This window comes from Macrotis lagotis, chromosome 5 (genome assembly GCF_037893015.1).
Source record: "Macrotis lagotis isolate mMagLag1 chromosome 5, bilby.v1.9.chrom.fasta, whole genome shotgun sequence".
Taxonomy (NCBI): domain Eukaryota; kingdom Metazoa; phylum Chordata; class Mammalia; order Peramelemorphia; family Peramelidae; genus Macrotis; species Macrotis lagotis.
Window position 1 is genome coordinate 65,318,977 of NC_133662.1, and position 13,182 is coordinate 65,332,158.

General features: G+C 34.8%; 1 pseudogene; it reads right to left on the reverse strand.

The window, feature by feature from the left end:
* Positions 1-10,840: 10,840 nt before the first annotated feature.
* LOC141489729 (small ribosomal subunit protein uS10-like) lies at positions 10,841-11,196 on the reverse strand (annotated as a pseudogene).
* Positions 11,197-13,182: the final 1,986 nt, after the last annotated feature.

Consider the following 13,182-nt stretch of genomic DNA (forward strand, 5'->3'; position numbering starts at 1 on the left):
ACTTTAATTTCCTCTTCATTGTTGGTGACTTCACCTTTTTCATTTATGATACTAGCAATTTTGTTTCCTTCTTTCTTTTTTCTAATCAAATTGACCAGAGGTTTATTAATTTTATTGTTTTTTTATAATAACAACTTTTTCTTTTATTTAATAATTCAATGGGTTTTTTTGCTTTCGATTTTATTAATTTCTCCTTTAATATTTAGAATTTCCAATTTGGTATTTAATTGGGGATTTTTGATTTGTTCTTTCTCTGATTTTTTTTAGTTGCATGTTAAGTTCATTGATTTCCTCTTTCTCCAATTTATTCATGTAATCATTTAACGCAATAATATATCCCCTGAGAGTTGCTTTGAATGATGCCCATAGGTTTTGGTATGTTGTTTCATTATTATCATTATCTAGGATAATTCTTTCTATAATTTGATTTTTGGTCCACTTACTCTTTAAAATGAGGTTATTCAGCTTCCAATTTGTTCTGGTTCTATATCTCCTTGGCCCAATATTCCTATGATTTTTATTGCATTGTGATCTGAGAAAGATGTATTCACTATTTCTCCCTTTCTGCAGTTGATCATTAGGTTTTTATGTCCTAGTACATGGTCAATTTTTGTATAAGTTCCATGTACTGCAGAGAAAAAGGTATATTTCTTTCTATCCCCATTCAGTTTCCTGCATAAGTGTACCACATCTAATTTTTCTAACAATCTATTTACCTCTTTAACTTCTTTCTTGTTTATTTTATGATTCGATTTATCTAGATCTGAGATCAGGAGGGTGAGGTCTCCCACTAGTAGATTATTTCTGTCTATGTCTTCCTGTAGTTCTTTCAGCTTCTCCTCTAAGAATTTGGGTCCTGTCCCACTGGGTGCATATATATTCAATATTAAATGACTATTGTCTATGGTACCCTTTAGGAGGATAAAGTTTACTTCCTTATCTCTTTTAAGGACATCTATTTTTGCTGCTAATTTGTCTGAGATAAGGATTGCTGCTGCTGCTTTTTTTTACTTCAGCTAAAGCAAAATATACTTTGCTCCTACCTTTTACCTTTATTCTATCTGTATCTCTCTGCTTCAAATGAGTTTCTTGTAAGCAACATATTGTAGGACTGTGGTTTTTAATCCACTCTACTATTTGTTTATGTTTTAAGAGAGAGTTCATCCCACTCACATTCAAAGTTATGATTACTAATTGTTTATTGCTCTCCATGCTATCTTCCCTCTGTTTGTATTTCCCCCTTCCCCCTTTTATACATATTCCCAAGTATTTTGTTTCTGAATGCCACCCCCTTCAGTGTGTTTGCCCTCCTGTATCACACCCTCCCCTTTCTTTCCCCTTTCCCTTTTTTCCCTTTTCCCTTCCCTTCCTTTTGTTATTTCCCCCCTTTCCCCCCACTTCTTTCTCCACCCCCTCCTCTTTTCTCCTTTTAATACTTGAAAGGTTAGATGTTTTATAAATTAACTGGGTATGTATAGGTGGACTTTAAACCAAGTCTGATGAGAAGAAGATTCAGGTGTTTGTCATCTGTTACCTTCTTCCCCTCTATTAACATAAGTTTTTTGTACTTCTTAGTGTAATGAGATTTACCCCATTCAGTCCCCTCCATCCTCCCGTCTTGTTCCTGTCCCCCTTTTTAAGGAGGTAGTGTTTTTTAGATCATTCTATCTAAGTCATATGCAATTCTGAGTATCTGTCCCTTCTACTTCAGTATATTCTATCTAATAGAGTCAAAATTCCTGAGAGTTATTCATTCTCCCACATATTGTTAAAGCCAGTTACATCTCTTTAGGTAGCAGTCTCATGGATAAGTCATGACTGTTCATCATTTCTGGCTAGGTATATTCTCTCTGTTAGAGTTACAATTCTCAAGAGTTATGAGAATCTTTTTCCCCATGCTGGGATATAGCCAGGTTCAACTTACTGGATAGCATTTTTTTCCTTTTACCACCCCCCTTTTTTTCACCTCTTCATGTGTCTCTTGAACCTCCTGTTTGATGTCCAAATTTTCTGTTTAGCTCTGGTCTTTTCATAAGAAATTTTTGGAATTCTTCCATTTTGTTAAATGTCCATTGTTTTCCCTGAAAGAGGAGGCTCAGCTTTGCAGGAAAGTAGATTCTTCGCTGCATTCCTAGCTCCCTTGCTCTTCAAAATATCTTGTTCCAGACCCTTTGATCCCTTAATGTTGATGCAGCCAGGTACTGCATGATCCTTACTGTGCCTCCTCGATAACTAAATGATTTCTTTCTGGCTGATTGCAAGATTTTCTCTTTTATCTGATTGTTCTGAAATTTAGCCACAACATTCCTTGGTGTTTTCATTTTAGTATCTTTTTCTGGTGGGGATCGATGTACTCTTTCAATAACTACTTTGCCCTCTGATTCCAGGATATCAGGGCAGTTTTCCATCACTAGATCCTGTAATATTAAGTCCAGACACTTTTTCTCTTCAATGTTTTCAGGAAGTCCTATAATTTTCAGGTTGCTCGTCTTCAATCTGTTCTCGAGGTCAGTGGTTTTGTTGATGAGGTACTTTACATTTTCTTCTATTTTTTTCTATTTTTTTATTTTGTTTAAATGACTCTTGCTGTCTCATGGAGTCATTTGTTTCTGTAGACTCTATTCTTTTTTGGGAGGGAGGAGGTTTCTTCATTAACCTTTTGCAACTCCTTTTCCAATTGGTCAATTCTACTTTTGAAAGAGCTTTCCATTTGACCAAATGAGGTTTTAAAAGAATTATTTTCTTTTTGCATTTTCCCAATTGAGGATCTGAGAGTATTATTCTCATTTTGTATTTGTCCAATTGATGATGTGAGAGATTTATTCTCATTTTGTAATTGTCCAATTGATGATCTGAGAGATTTATTCTCCTTTTGTATTCGTCCAATTGTACTTTCTAAGGTTTTGTTTTCTTGTTGCAAGGTATTAATTGTCTCTCCCAAATTTTTATTTATTTCTTCAAGTAAGTCTTTCTGTGCTGAACACCAGATTGTATTCTCCTCAGAGGTTCTAGGTCTTTGTGAGTTAGGGTCTTTCCCTTCCAAGAATTTTTCTATGGATCCACCTTTTTGCTGTCCCTTCTTCATTTTGCTAAGACCTTGAGTTGGGAGGGGCTGGTTCACAGGGCTAAAGGCTTTACTCACTGAGTGTAATTTCTCTGGCTGACCAGTAGAAGGTGTTTGTTGCTTTTTCTGGAGTGTCTGTGACCTTGATTGAGGCCTGCTCCCTTGCTTAAATGGAGAAGTTGGAGCTATTGAATTCTTTTGCCTTCAATCAATGGTGCTCTTTACCCTGGCCTGAGGTCATTCATCAGCTGGACTGGTTCTTCTGCTCACATACCTGGGCCTCAGGCAGAAGTAGTCTGCATCGGTTTCTTCGGGAAGAGGTCTGAGGTGTAATGGGACTTTGACCTCAGACCAGAGCAGCCCAGGGATGGTGTCCACAGCTCTCCTGCATGGGAACTCTCTCCCCAGCCCTGTCCGCAAGCTCCGGGGGATAGCACCAACACCAGTGCCTCTATTCTGTAGTTGACTCAAGCCTCTGCTGTCTAGCCCCACTGCCGATACAGCAGGCCTGGCTCTCAGGCCCTCAGAATCCCAGCTCCAATTCAGCTGTTAATCTGGTTGATCCTGGGCTGATCCTCTCTCAGAGCCCAGACACACCCACCTGAATTCGGCCAATGCTGCTGCTGGAGACAAATCCTGAGGTAGATGTTCTTTCTCCTGGCTTTTATTTCTGGGTTTTGTGGGTTGGATTTCTTTTAAGAGGTTTGTTTCATGTAATAGATGGGGGAAGGATCAGGAGACTTTAGAACTGTGTCTGTCTTCTCTCTGCCATCTTGGCCGAATGTCTTGCACCTAAAATTATTATGAGTGTACTAGAAACCAACAGGAATCTGGGATAAAATGAACCAATAAAATATGGAGTTCAAGGGTTATCTTATTACCCATTTCAGAAACTATGAAAGTATGTGAAAAAAAAGTCAAACTAGGTAAAATGAGTTTTTGATTCTCATATGTTCCAACACATACTGTGGTCATGTTGCTGTTTTCACTCCATAAGGAAATGTTTGTTTACTGTTAGCAATATAACATATTCTATAATTTTGTGTACCTCTTTTATTGTTATAATTTGAATATTTAATGCATGAAATATTAAACTACTTTTTGGTATATCTTTTTGTATACTTAAAACCTTCATTCGGGCAGAGAAATTGTTGTTAATTTATTTGATTACCATCATTGAATCAATTCAATTCCTATTGTAGACATTAAAGATTTGAAGTTAAATTGAATATATTTTCTGAGTCTCAGTGATGGTAGTCATCAATTTTTATTTTGGCCTTGGACCCTCAATGCTTATTACTAGGTTTGACACTTAGAATACCTGTTTGATATAGAATAATATTAACTCTTAAGTATACAGTATTATCTTCAATAATCTCCTGATAGGGAGCATCAGCCCTGGAGTCAGGAGTACCTGAGTTCAAATCCAGACTCAGACAATTAATAATTACCTAGCTGTGTGACCTTGAGCAAGCCACTTAACCCCATTTGCCTTGCAAACCCCCCCCCAAAATTATCCTGATTATTGAATATTATAAATGAAGGTTCAGTTAACTGAAAAGTTTCTCCCAAAATCCACACCTATTAAAGAGTCAGAGAAGTGTAGAAACTAGTCCCATTCTTCTGATGCAGGTCTTATACTTAGAACATTCATCTGTGTACTATATTGAGGTAGACACAGAAGGTATTAAATCTTCATTTTACAGATGAAATTTGAGGTTCAGATACCCAAATCTGTAGAAAAAATGTAAAAATTAGAACCCAACCCTCACATCAGTTCAGTGCGTTGTCCACTAAACTATGATCTTCATTTCTCAAATATTCTTAAAATGCCACCAATATTAGAAAGTTTAGATTATGTATTTATTTCATATTTAAATATGCAATATTTGCAAAAGAATGAAATTGGTTTTTTAAAAATATCAAAAATGTTCAAGATCTTTAATTTTGAACCATATTAAAGTTATTTTGTTTTCACTTGGCAATGTTTACTCTTAGGTTTTTCCTCTTCTTAATATTAGATTTTATTTTGGAAGAGAGACATTTAAAAATATCTTTAGTTTCATAGAAACATATTTACAAAATTAGATAAGATCCTAGAATTTAGTGCAAAATCATTTTAAAGAATAAATATGCACTTCAGAGCCCATTCCTTCATATAAATTGCATTTTGAAGGTACACGTAACTTTTACTGAATATCATGGAAAAACACAATTAAGTAGAAAACTTATAGGATTGTTTCAAAAGTATTTAAGGTCCAAAGAACTTGTGACATTCAAACCATATAGTCTTGGACAATTCTCTTGACTATTCTAAAGTTGTTTTTCCATCTGAAAATTGAGATAATATTTTCTCCACTTAATAAATAAAGTTAATGTGGGCATTGAATAGGATATTATATGTGGGACAACTTCGTGTCAATTAATGTCCCAGCCACTTCCTATGTCCCTCTAGACATGTCTGTAATGAAAAATAGAAGGAAAAGAGGAAAAAAGATGTCTGTTCAAAGTACTATAAAAGGATCGTTCCTCTCTTCAGAATCCAGCTTCCTAAGGTCAAGGCAATGCATTCATCTTAGTGGAAGCTCCAGTTTCTGACACTAACTAAGAGCTATCTTTTGTGCATTTTACTAGATGCTAATGGGCATTCCTACCTACTTTAGCAGAGGTTCAAGAAATCCTAATTCAGAGCTACTATTCCTGTGAGGCCATTAGGTACCTGGGGAAGTCCCCTTATTATAAAAGCATAGGAATATGAACCTAAAGGTAGAAAAGAAGACAGAGGCCATCTCATCAAGCCCTCTGCTTTTACTGAACAGGAAACTAAAGAACAAGGAGAATTAAAAACTTCCTAAATGTTATGGGAGAAGTAGTGGGGGAAGAAAATGAACTTAAATTGCCTAACTTCAAAGCAAATGCTCTCTCCTCTGTCCCATGATAAAATTAAATAATGTTAGTGACTATTATAAACCTAAAATTTGTGAAATTTTAACTTACTTTGATAATTCAATTAATTTTTGTGGTAAGGTAAATGGATCAGGGTAAGTTAGTCAATAAACATTTTTTATGTACCACAAAAACAATTTCACAGTGTGCTAGCCTCAGCACTAAAGTTTAGGTACACCAAAAAAGAGTCAAAATGTATGATTTCTCTGAGTATATGCAATCTAATGGATAAATCTGGGGAAACGACATGATAACAGAACATGAAGACATTTCTTGTGTAAAAAACATAATATAATAAAGTAAGAGCCAAAGCTAGTGTTTGATCATATTGAATACTATCTTAGTCAGAACAAAATTTCCAATAGTCCTTGGACAATGTTAACTGAGAGGACACAGAAATATCAAGTTATTGATAAAGATGATAACCCAAACTCATTCTGATGGGCACTAAAAATATCAGGCTTGTCAATTAAACCAATATCTTTATTATAATTTTACTAAGAAATAATCATTTTAATATATCTTCAGTTTTTTTTCTTAGGAATAAAAAATAGACTTTCATTATTTGATTCAACTTGGTCTTTCTGTGTATTTTTAAAGTCTAGTTCTTCTACACTAGCAGGTTGGCCCCTTTCTGATACCAGAAAAAAGAAGGGTAAATTGAGAATGTGTCCAGAATAAAGTTAAGGGTTAGTTTTCCTTTTCCTTCCCCCTCCTCAGAAATAGTGCTGAATAATGGAATCACATGCTATATTTTTACATACAGACCAAACAGGGAAAGCAAAGTTATTGTTTCTGTAGCCCTTGCTTTCTAGTAGCAGAGAATCATAGAGAGAGCTTGGTACATGGGCCTAGGGATCCTGCAGAATGTGTCAGACCAAACTTTAAAGGAACAGAACTAAGGAGGTTTTCTGCTTATTCTTTGATAAAAATTCTGATTCCTTCTAAAAGAGCCTAGCTATGACCTAATCAAAAATTTAAGATAGAAAAGACTAAAGGCAACAAGCAGATTAGTGTGACCAAAAGAGAAGATGAGTGAAACCAGTGAAATATCTGGCAATATGTATTATTAGTGGATATCCCATAATACCCTTTGATTTTTCTATTAAGAACATACTGAAAATGGGTACCTGTCCATTATCAGACCACCAAAGATAAAAGGTTCCATGGTACATGCAATAAAATGGTAAAATATATCCTTTATAGTGACATTCAAAGTTTTATTTGTCCTTAGAAATGGTTTGAATAAATATGCCCTTCAGAGCTCTTCCTTCATATAAATTGCATTTTGAAGGTACATGTAACTTTTACCGAATATCATGGAAAAACACAATTAAGTAGAAAACTTATAGGATTGTTTCAAAAGTATTTAAAGAGTTTTATTACATGTGGCCTGAGGTTTCACATGAGCCTAGTAAAAATTGTGAGAATTTATTTGTAATAATTTGCCCCTAACACCATTCTTGGGGCCTATGGGAAAACTTGACTATTTACTTGCTGATTATTGGACTGTGGACAATAGATAGAAAACTCAGAATTGATTTTCCATCCGTGGAGCTGCAAAATTTTTGAAGTACCAAATGGAGTAAGCTATTCTTATTAAATATGTTCACAAGACTTTAATTTCATTTATAAGTTTTCTTTGTGAACTATGATTCTTCCTGGGAACTAGGAAGTAAAGTGTATGGGGACTTTAAAGCACAAAAATCTGATTCCAAATGCTGCTTCACTCACTAGCACTGTCATTCCCCACCCCTCTTGTCATTATAGCCCATATATTATGTATATATCTTCTCTGTACACAGAGCAAGTTCCTTTCCCTAGTAAAGTCTGAGACCCTTAAGCACAGGCCCTTTTTTTTAACCTTTCTTTGTATTCTCAGCTCTCACACAGTGGCTGCCACCTACTACATGCTGAAAAATTGAATGTTGATTTAACTTGACTATAATTATACAGGATAAGACATTTAAACAATCTCAACTGTATCTTCATTTGTAAAAAATAGCATCCATCCCACAGGGTTGTTGTATTGAACAAATGAGATAATATGTGCACATGACTCAGAAATGTTAAACAGCTACATAAATGTTAGCTGATGTTATCTCAGTTCTGTTTTCTTTTTTATTTATTTTTTTCATCCATATGCATATGTATATTTTTAATTTTCAAAATTTCCTTCCATCCTCCCTTCCCTCTCCCCTCCCCTTAGCAAGGAACAGTCAAGTTTGCATTGTACATACATATATTTGATAAACATGTTAACAGATTATTAATTTTCAGTATGAAGAATTATGATTAAAGCAAAGAGATACATAAGAGATAATTTTTATAAAGTGTTCATTGGATTGTGAAGGGGTTTTTATGTTTTCTTTTGATTTGATTTTCTTCCTCTGAATGGGGATATTATTGTCCATAGCCAGTCTAATAGGATTGTCCTAATTTAGCATGGTGTCTGGTAGATTGTAGGTGCTTAATAAATGCTTATGGGATTCAACTAAATTAGGATTGCCTCATTATGAGCCAGATAGCATGCTTTCTACTATATGTGACTGCCTCCCTAAAAAGAAAAATAACAAGACATTCAACCAGGTGGAAGTGAAATATTGTGGTACATTGAAATGAGTTCTGGATCAGAGGTCAGCAGATCCATAGTTAAATCCCATCTGTTATTATTTGTATAGTGGATGGAAGCTTCTTCCATTAAGGTTGATCATCTCACAATGTTGTTAATGTGTATGTTGTTCTCTTGGTTCTGCTCCCTTCACTTAAAAACAGATCCTGTAAGTCATTAAATGCTTCTCTAGAGTCCAACCACTTATGATTTCTTATAGAACAATAATATTTCATAAAATTAATGTACCATAACTTGTTCTCCAATTGATGGGTATCCTCTCAATTTCCTATTGTTTTCTACTAGAAAAAGAACTGCTATGGATATTTTTGAACATATAGGACTTTTCCAAATTTTTAAAGTTTTTCTGGATATAGACCTAGAATTGGAATTGCTGGGTAAAAGGGTATGAACATTTTCATTGCTCTTTGGACATAGTTCCATATTACTCCTCAGAATGGTTGGATACATTCACAATTTCTCAGTTCTATTTTCAATAAAATCTTAAACAAGGAAAAAAATGAAGAGTGAATATGTCAGCATCTCTTTCAAAATGATCCTGATAATTCAATTGTTAACAGACAAGAATTACAGGTCACACTATTTTGTTTGTGTTTTGACAAACATTCAATAATTATGCTACTACAATTTTATGGATCAAATGATGTTATATTTATCAAAGTATGCTTTACTTTTTCATGTGCATTTCCAGCAAATACTTTAGAAGTTACTTCCTTTCATATTAAATAAGAAGTCCATGGAGGTACAAGGAAAGCCAAAGAATATATGAAGCACAAAAGAATGGAAATCTCTTCTGTACAGTTCTGCTTTATAGTATCCTCCCTTTTTATTTCTATCAGCTTTTATTCCTTTTGTAGCAGGAATATGCCACATCCCCATCCTCATAAATAGAAGCCATTTTTTGTTATTAACCATGAATATTTTCAATATTCTTAAAAGAGAATCAACTCCTATTTTCTAAGAAAAAAGAACTCAAAGATTGAGAGTTTGGCCTGAAATCTTGGTTAAGTAGTGAAGAATATGAGACCAAAACAAGCTTACCAGGCTCAAAATTAAACTATCTCTTTCTGAGATGACATAGTATAAGATTTTTTCATTCATTTCCTCCTCTTTCTCCTCTTCTTCTCTTTTTCCAGTTGAGACAAAATAATTTATTTTTCAAATTGCACTTTCAATTTTCTGGTCTTCATCATTTACCAGTCTCTATGGTTCTGCATATGATTCACTCTTCCCCTGTTCATTTTCAGTTTCAGTATTTTTATTTGTTTGTTTATAAATCTGTAAATAATCTATGAGTAGTATATCTAATCACTTTTCTCTAGCCCTCATATCTACCAATGCCATCATTTTAGTAGATCATGCAAAGGATAATTGAAACCAAAGGAAAAATAATTTTTCTTTAGTAAACAGTGAGATAATATAGCTAATGTTGGAAGGAATGTCAGAAGTTATCTTATCTGTTCAACCCTTTTAATTTATACATCAGTAGAGGCCTAGAAGAGTTAATTGATTTGCTTTAAGATAGTAGTAAATGACAGATGTGAGATTAAGACTGACTTCACTCTGAATCTATTGCCTTTTCTGATTAAACTCATTATCTCTAATCTCATCTCTGTTCTGCTAACTCAACCACTCCTTCTTTTACCTCTCCTCTCCTTTGATGGAATCCTGAGTGGAGTACCAAAAACTAATAATATCTTATGTGGTGGACAGAAACTGGATTTTTTGGCTTACTCTAACCTGCATCTGCTATTTGCCTTTTTTCAACTTCATATAATAAGATTTCCCATAATAAATACCCCTGGTACACTCCCTTTTCTAAATTATTTTGTCTTATCTCCCCCCTTAGATCTTAAGTTCTTTTATGTCAAAGTTCACCCTTCTTTTATTAATTGTATCCTTAGAACTTAGCATGGCATCTGGTAAATTGTAGCTGCTTAATAAACATTTATGGGATTCAATTAAATTAGGATTGGCTCATTATGAGCCAACATAGCATGGTTTCTACTATATATGACTGCCTCCCTAAGAAGAAAAATAACAAGACATTCAACCAGGTGGAAGCAAAATATTGTGGTACATTGAAATGAGCTCTGGGTCAGAAGTCAGCCAGATCCATAGTCAAATCCCATCTTTTATTATTTGTATAATAATTTTTTTTCAGTAACTGCAAACAACTTATTGAAAGAAATGATTGATTATGCATCTGCAATGGTGACTTCAAATTCGTACCTGGTTCAATGTTGATAGAAGTGATCTATTTAACAATTTCAGAGGGACTGTGCAAATCAATCAGGCATCTGTGGATTCTCATCTGGAACCTATCCCATGTTTCTGAACCTTCACTACAAGGAGTTTTTCAAGCTGTGATTAGAAGTGCTTTAATGGATATTAGAAAGGTCTCTTCACTTTCAAATTATTTTCTTTGGCCCCTATAAATAGACCAGCACACTTTCTAGAGTAACTTCACATTGCAACTGGGGAGGGTGATTTGAATCTGGCAAATGGCCGTTTCCAACCCCACGAATCTTTTGCTGGTGTCTTTGAATGTCATGGCAGTGGAACCTCTTGCTGACCAACTTATTCCTGATTGTGAAAGAACAGTGGTGAATCTGGAGAGAAGGCAGTGGCTGCTGCCTGCATGGGTCTACAGCAATATTATCTTCATTAAAGAGTTAACTGGATAATCTTGACGAAATGACTCAGCCTTATGCAAACCTCAGTTTACTCACCTGGAAAAGAGGGGATTATACTAGAAAAATTCCCTTATAACTCTAGATCTATATTTCTGTTTTTAATGACAGCCATACCCCATCCATCTAGGGAACTGATAATCAAATCTCCCTTTCATAACTTTTTTTTCTTTTCCCACTGAAATGAAACTTTGCATTTGATGACTCTAGTTTCTTTTCTGCTAACATCAAGGAGAAACAGTCTGGGGCAACTAATGCCTCAGAACAGTTTCTTTCTTTCTGTAGCTCTTTTTGCATTCCTACAATTCCTCATCCTTGTTGTGGGTTTTCCCAAAACAGTAGTTCTAAGGTTAAGCTCTGATTTGTATTGCTATCTTTCCCATCTACTGCTCCTCTCCCAAGTTTGCACTTCAGGACATATTCTCCAGTCCCTCTTCCATTTAACTGCACTGTTGTTTTTCTTCCAAGTCAACAATTACCTACCTCCTTCATGTCTGCTCTCTCTTTTTCTCTACATATTTGTCATGTAGTTATCCCTGCCACATCATGGGATTAAGGGCATGGCAAACAATCAATCTTGAAAAATCCCTAAAAAACTTTTGGTTCTGCCTTTGTACCATAGAAGTCTGATTTTTTTTTCTTTTTTCTTTTATGTGGTGTTTGCAGTACTTTCTATACTTTGGGTGGATATTATATAATACTATACATTTATTTTTTGCATTTATGAGTTCCTAAATTTTTCTGTGTTATTTACTGGTCTTCACATGTCTGTGTCTTCTACAAAACTCCTTCAAAATCCGGAATGTAGAATGGATAACTCCCATTCCCTCACTGATCCTGTGTTAAAGTGCAAGATACTAAGGTTTGTTTAAAAAAAGCTAACTCTAGCCTTCCAGTTCCTTTAAGATAAAATGTACTGCAATGGATAGGTCATCTTCTCATATTGGATAGAGAAATGGACTGAATTTTTTGATTAGTAGAGAGCACTACTAGGTAAGCTATCTCTATTATTGTAGGTAGTATAGGCACCCTCCTTGCAATTTACCATTGTTTTCTGTGGCCATGAGAATGATTTGTCCAAGATCACACAGCCAGTAGTTCTCCAAGGAAATACTTTGAACTGTAAAACACTTTGGAGACTTTAAAGGAATATTGCTATTTAAAAACAAAAAAGCAACAACAACTAGGTGGCACAGTGAATAGAGCACTGGACGCAAAGCCAAGAATACATTTGGTCAAGTTCAGCTTCAAAGACTCAATAGGTGTGACTTAGGCAACTGAGTAGAGCCCTTGAAATACCCTAGCCACTTTCTTGCTTACTCCAAGGTCAGCAGTCTATCCATTCTATCATGAGTTACCTCTTACAAAGAACTTTAGGATTTATTGACTAAAGCTAAGAAACAAAACACAGTCTTGCTCCTTCTAATGTCTTGAATATTGTTATAATTCTTTCAAGACCGAGTATGAAGCAACACAAATTAAGTATAACTTTTTAAACCAAATATTAAAATCTGAAGTGATTCATGAGGGTAATAATAACTTGATATTTCCAAAAATCTGAAGAAAACAGGTCACGTCGTGCTTCAATTTAAATAAAATAATTATGGAAATGTATTCTTTTCTCGAGTCCTTGAGTGTTGTCTTAGCAGGATTGAAGGAGAGTAGATGAGTAGATGTAATACCAGTGAGGCTGGCTATTTTCTCTTTGAACTCTTGTACATTTTCTATGAGTTTGTTTAATTTTACTTTGTGTTCATTCTACTTTTAACCTGCACCCAAACAGGCTAATATAAGGTTGTGGTAACAACTGCAAAAATGTAATTATTTTATTTTAACTGCTGGGATAA